The sequence below is a fragment of the Garra rufa genome, chromosome 2, assembly GCF_049309525.1.
Source record: "Garra rufa chromosome 2, GarRuf1.0, whole genome shotgun sequence".
Taxonomy (NCBI): domain Eukaryota; kingdom Metazoa; phylum Chordata; class Actinopteri; order Cypriniformes; family Cyprinidae; genus Garra; species Garra rufa.
The window spans coordinates 11,418,023-11,423,022 of NC_133362.1; the positions used below are offsets into that span (position 1 = coordinate 11,418,023).

General features: G+C 38.4%; 6 non-coding genes across 6 annotated transcripts; all 6 read right to left on the reverse strand.

Annotated features, from left to right (window-relative positions):
- Positions 1–1,882: 1,882 nt before the first annotated feature.
- Positions 1,883–2,001, reverse strand: LOC141326861 (5S ribosomal RNA). The gene has a single exon (XR_012354207.1). It is a non-coding gene; the product is annotated as a 5S ribosomal RNA (ribosomal RNA).
- An 801-nt stretch (positions 2,002–2,802) lies between these two features.
- On the reverse strand, positions 2,803–2,921 carry LOC141326873 (5S ribosomal RNA). Its single transcript, XR_012354219.1, has one exon. It is a non-coding gene; the product is annotated as a 5S ribosomal RNA (ribosomal RNA).
- Positions 2,922–3,005: 84 nt separating this feature from the next.
- Positions 3,006–3,124, reverse strand: LOC141327706 (5S ribosomal RNA). The gene has a single exon (XR_012354984.1). It is a non-coding gene; the product is annotated as a 5S ribosomal RNA (ribosomal RNA).
- An 800-nt stretch (positions 3,125–3,924) lies between these two features.
- LOC141326885 (5S ribosomal RNA) lies at positions 3,925–4,043 on the reverse strand. Its single transcript, XR_012354230.1, has one exon. It is a non-coding gene; the product is annotated as a 5S ribosomal RNA (ribosomal RNA).
- Positions 4,044–4,127: 84 nt separating this feature from the next.
- On the reverse strand, positions 4,128–4,246 carry LOC141326681 (5S ribosomal RNA). The gene has a single exon (XR_012354036.1). It is a non-coding gene; the product is annotated as a 5S ribosomal RNA (ribosomal RNA).
- Positions 4,247–4,330: 84 nt separating this feature from the next.
- LOC141326897 (5S ribosomal RNA) lies at positions 4,331–4,449 on the reverse strand. The gene has a single exon (XR_012354241.1). It is a non-coding gene; the product is annotated as a 5S ribosomal RNA (ribosomal RNA).
- Positions 4,450–5,000: the final 551 nt, after the last annotated feature.

Here is a 5,000-nt window from a genome sequence, read left to right on the forward strand (position 1 = left end):
TCTGGAAGAAGACTCTGTCAGGAATAAAACGTACTTCAGAAGACATGAGTAAGTTTTTTTTTTCTCTTATTAGCCTACTTGTTAGTTATTACTGTGACAGAATGTGCAAACATTTTACCAGTTAAGACTTTTTGCCAACTATAATTCCTGACTACAGCAAGTGAAACATTATAAAGTACGTTTCATTTCACTGCATCTAAATGACTAACGATGCCAGTATGTTTTTAATAGTCTGTTCAATAAAGAATGATGCAATATAAAGGTTATAGTGTTCACATTTAAGCTTAACAGTTATAATATAGCCTAGTTTCTTTGTATTCACACAAAGCATGCTTATGTTTGACTATAAGATCATAATTATTTATTTAGCTATTAATGTATCTTACAACAGTAGGATGTAATATGAGGGTTTACACTTAGTGTATGTTTTGACAATATGTATTAATACTGTGTTCTCGAATGGATGTTTAACACGATAAACAATTTTTATTAGTTTCTCAGATATAAAATGTCCTTTTTACGTTTGTACAAAATGCGTGGGTCTATGACTACAAAATCATAATATATATATAAATAAATAGTATGATGCTGTTGATATTAACATGCTCACAGATGTTTTGTTTTGTTGTTTTTAGTGATTGTAAACCTGCTCAACACATGAATCCTGCTGACATTTACTTGAGTCTCCTCAAACTGTTTTCCTGAGAGCACTGTACCATCTTCAGATGTTAAAGAAGTTCACAAGTGAATCTTAAGTTATTTTTCTTGATAAATAAATCTATTCAAAATAAGCTACAAACATATTTTGTCCTTATATTCCTCCTTCATTCATTCCTTTGTTCCTCTCAGTCATCTGACTGAATAACTAATTATGCGGCTCATTATGCAGGTCTTTGTCTTCTCAGGTGTGAATCACAGCATTATTCATGATCATTCACGCCTTCTTCGCATACAGCTATTCTAAACAAAAAGTGTCTTCAAAAATTTAAATCAATATACTGTTTTGTGTAAACAAGTGAACGAGATGATTTTCACATCATTTGATAGAAAAAACTCTAGCCTAACACATCCAGTTCTCAAAGTCTTGTGAACAAATATTCTGTATGTGTTTCATGACTTTATTTCAGTGACTTCAAAAATTTTGTTTTTCACTAAGCACGCATAAACGTTGTTTTCTCAAAAACACCAACATGTACATTCATGTTGCTTACATATTATTGTAGCCCAAATTGTGCTGATTACAATATAATCAGATTTGGGCCATTCATATGTTTTTAAGATACTGAAAAAAGCACAAATGTCAGGGCATGTCAAAACTTTTTCAGGGCCCAAAAACACCCTCAGTCCCCAGAGGGTTAAAACAACACGATAAAACTAGGTAAACTCTGTTAAAAGAATACAGTTCATTTGTCCATACCCTAAAAACAGGTAAACTCTGTTAAAAGAATACAGTTCATTTGTCCATACCCTAAAAACAGTCCAAGAACCCCAGTGTGTTGATAAGTCCAATGTGAGTGTCCACCAGTGTATATACAATCCACAGAAAGTGTAATCCAAAGTTTGCAGGTGGTGAATGGAAAGGTGAGCTCTAAAATTAGCAACTCCTCAATCCAACAGTTTGGTGACTGTCCTTTGTTTGTCATGCTGCTCTCTTATACAGTTGTACTTCCTGCTTCCTGTCATGTGTCTAGTCACATGACAGGCCAACCATCCATTTATTAAAGACACATACACTTAAAATGTTAAGAGTAATAAAATGGCCTAAAAAACATGTAAAACACTTAAAACTCTATAATACATGTAAATGATTGTAATAAATAGAGCGGTAAAACACGTCTTTCTAAAAGCCAGCATATTATATAAATAGTGAAGAAAAGGCAAAAGCTTACAGCACCTGGTATTCCCAGGCGGTCTCCCATCCAAGTACTAACCAGGCCCGACGCTGCTTAGCTTCCGAGATCAGACGAGATCGGGCGCTCTCAGCGCGGTATGGCCATAAGCGAGGGCTGCTCCAAAAAGTGGGCTATTTAAAGATCAGCCTCCGTAAAAGCCAGCATATTATATAAATAGTGAAGAAAAGGCAAAAGCTTACAGCACCTGGTATTCCCAGGCGGTCTCCCATAAAAGTGTAACAATCGGCCTTATCAGCCGAGTTACAAGACTAAAATGGGGTCAGATTTAACTGTGAGAGATGACTAGTGGTTAAAAGAATGAGACATAAAAGAAAATTGGTTTAAATAGATTTGGTGTATTTACAAGGTTCACATAAAAGACTTTAAAACAACACGATAAAACTAGGTAAACTCTGTTAAAAGAATACAGTTCATTTGTCCATACCCTAAAAACAGGTAAACTCTGTTAAAAGAATACAGTTCATTTGTCCATACCCTAAAAACAGTCCAAGAACCCCAGTGTGTTGATAAGTCCAATGTGAGTGTCCACCAGTGTATATACAATCCACAGAAAGTGTAATCCAAAGTTTGCAGGTGGTGAATGGAAAGGTGAGCTCTAAAATTAGCAACTCCTCAATCCAACAGTTTGGTGACTGTCCTTTGTTTGTCATGCTGCTCTCTTATACAGTTGTACTTCCTGCTTCCTGTCATGTGTCTAGTCACATGACAGGCCAACCATCCATTTATTAAAGACACATACACTTAAAATGTTAAGAGTAATAAAATGGCCTAAAAAACATGTAAAACACTTAAAACTCTGTAATACATGTAAATGATTGTAATAAATAGAGCGGTAAAACACGTCTTTCTAAAAGCCAGCATATTATATAAATAGTGAAGAAAAGGCAAAAGCTTACAGCACCTGGTATTCCCAGGCGGTCTCCCATCCAAGTACTAACCAGGCCCGACGCTGCTTAGCTTCCGAGATCAGACGAGATCGGGCGCTCTCAGCGCGGTATGGCCATAAGCGAGGGTTGCTCCAAAAAGTGGGCTATTTAAAGATCAGCCTCCGTAAAAGCCAGCATATTATATAAATAGTGAAGAAAAGGCAAAAGCTTACAGCACCTGATATTCCCAGGCGGTCTCCCATCCAAGTACTAACCAGGCCCGACGCTGCTTAGCTTCCGAGATCAGACGAGATCGGGCGCTCTCAGCGCGGTATGGCCATAAGCGAGGGCTGCTCCAAAAAGTGGGCTATTTAAAGATCAGCCTCCGTAAAAGCCAGCATATTATATAAATAGTGAAGAAAAGGCAAAAGCTTACAGCACCTGGTATTCCCAGGCGGTCTCCCATAAAAGTGTAACAATCGGCCTTATCAGCCGAGTTACAAGACTAAAATGGGGTCAGATTTAACTGTGAGAGATGACTAGTGGTTAAAAGAATGAGACATAAAAGAAAATTGGTTTAAATAGATTTGGTGTATTTACAAGGTTCACATAAAAGACTTTGAAACAACACGATAAAACTAGGTAAACTCTGTTAAAAGAATACAGTTCATTTGTCCATACCCTAAAAACAGGTAAACTCTGTTAAAAGAATACAGTTCATTTGTCCATACCCTAAAAACAGTCCAAGAACCCCAGTGTGTTGATAAGTCCAATGTGAGTGTCCACCAGTGTATATACAATCCACAGAAAGTGTAATCCAAAGTTTGCAGGTGGTGAATGGAAAGGTGAGCTCTAAAATTAGCAACTCCTCAATCCAACAGTTTGGTGACTGTCCTTTGTTTGTCGTGCTGCTCTCTTATACAGTTGTACTTCCTGCTTCCTGTCATGTGTCTAGTCACATGACAGGCCAACCATCCATTTATTAAAGACACATACACTTAAAATGTTAAGAGTAATAAAATGGCCTAAAAACATGTAAAACACTTAAAACTCTATAATACATGTAAATGATTGTAATAAATAGAGCGGTAAAACACGTCTTTCTAAAAGCCAGCATATTATATAAATAGTGAAGAAAAGGCAAAAGCTTACAGCACCTGGTATTCCCAGGCGGTCTCCCATCCAAGTACTAACCAGGCCCGACGCTGCTTAGCTTCCGAGATCAGACGAGATCGGGCGCTCTCAGCGCGGTATGGCCATAAGCGAGGGCTGCTCCAAAAAGTGGGCTATTTAAAGATCAGCCTCCGTAAAAGCCAGCATATTATATAAATAGTGAAGAAAAGGCAAAAGCTTACAGCACCTGGTATTCCCAGGCGGTCTCCCATCCAAGTACTAACCAGGCCCGATGCTGCTTAGCTTCCGAGATCAGACGAGATCGGGCGCTCTCAGCGCGGTATGGCCATAAGCGAGGGCTGCTCCAAAAAGTGGGCTATTTAAAGATCAGCCTCCGTAAAAGCCAGCATATTATATAAATAGTGAAGAAAAGGCAAAAGCTTACAGCACCTGGTATTCCCAGGCGGTCTCCCATCCAAGTACTAACCAGGCCCGACGCTGCTTAGCTTCCGAGATCAGACGAGATCGGGCGCTCTCAGCGCGGTATGGCCATAAGCGAGGGCTGCTCCAAAAAGTGGGCTATTTAAAGATCAGCCTCCGTAAAAGCCAGCATATTATATAAATAGTGAAGAAAAGGCAAAAGCTTACAGCACCTGGTATTCCCAGGCGGTCTCCCATAAAAGTGTAACAATCGGCCTTATCAGCCGAGTTACAAGACTAAAATGGGGTCAGATTTAACTGTGAGAGATGACTAGTGGTTAAAAGAATGAGACATAAAAGAAAATTGGTTTAAATAGATTTGGTGTATTTACAAGGTTCACATAAAAGACTTTAAAACAACACGATAAAACTAGGTAAACTCTGTTAAAAGAATACAGTTCATTTGTCCATACCCTAAAAACAGGTAAACTCTGTTAAAAGAATACAGTTCATTTGTCCATACCCTAAAAACAGTCCAAGAACCCCAGTGTGTTGATAAGTCCAATGTGAGTGTCCACCAGTGTATATACAATCCACAGAAAGTGTAATCCAAAGTTTGCAGGTGGTGAATGGAAAGGTGAGCTCTAAAATTAGCAACTCCTCAATCCAACAGTTTGGTGACTGTCCT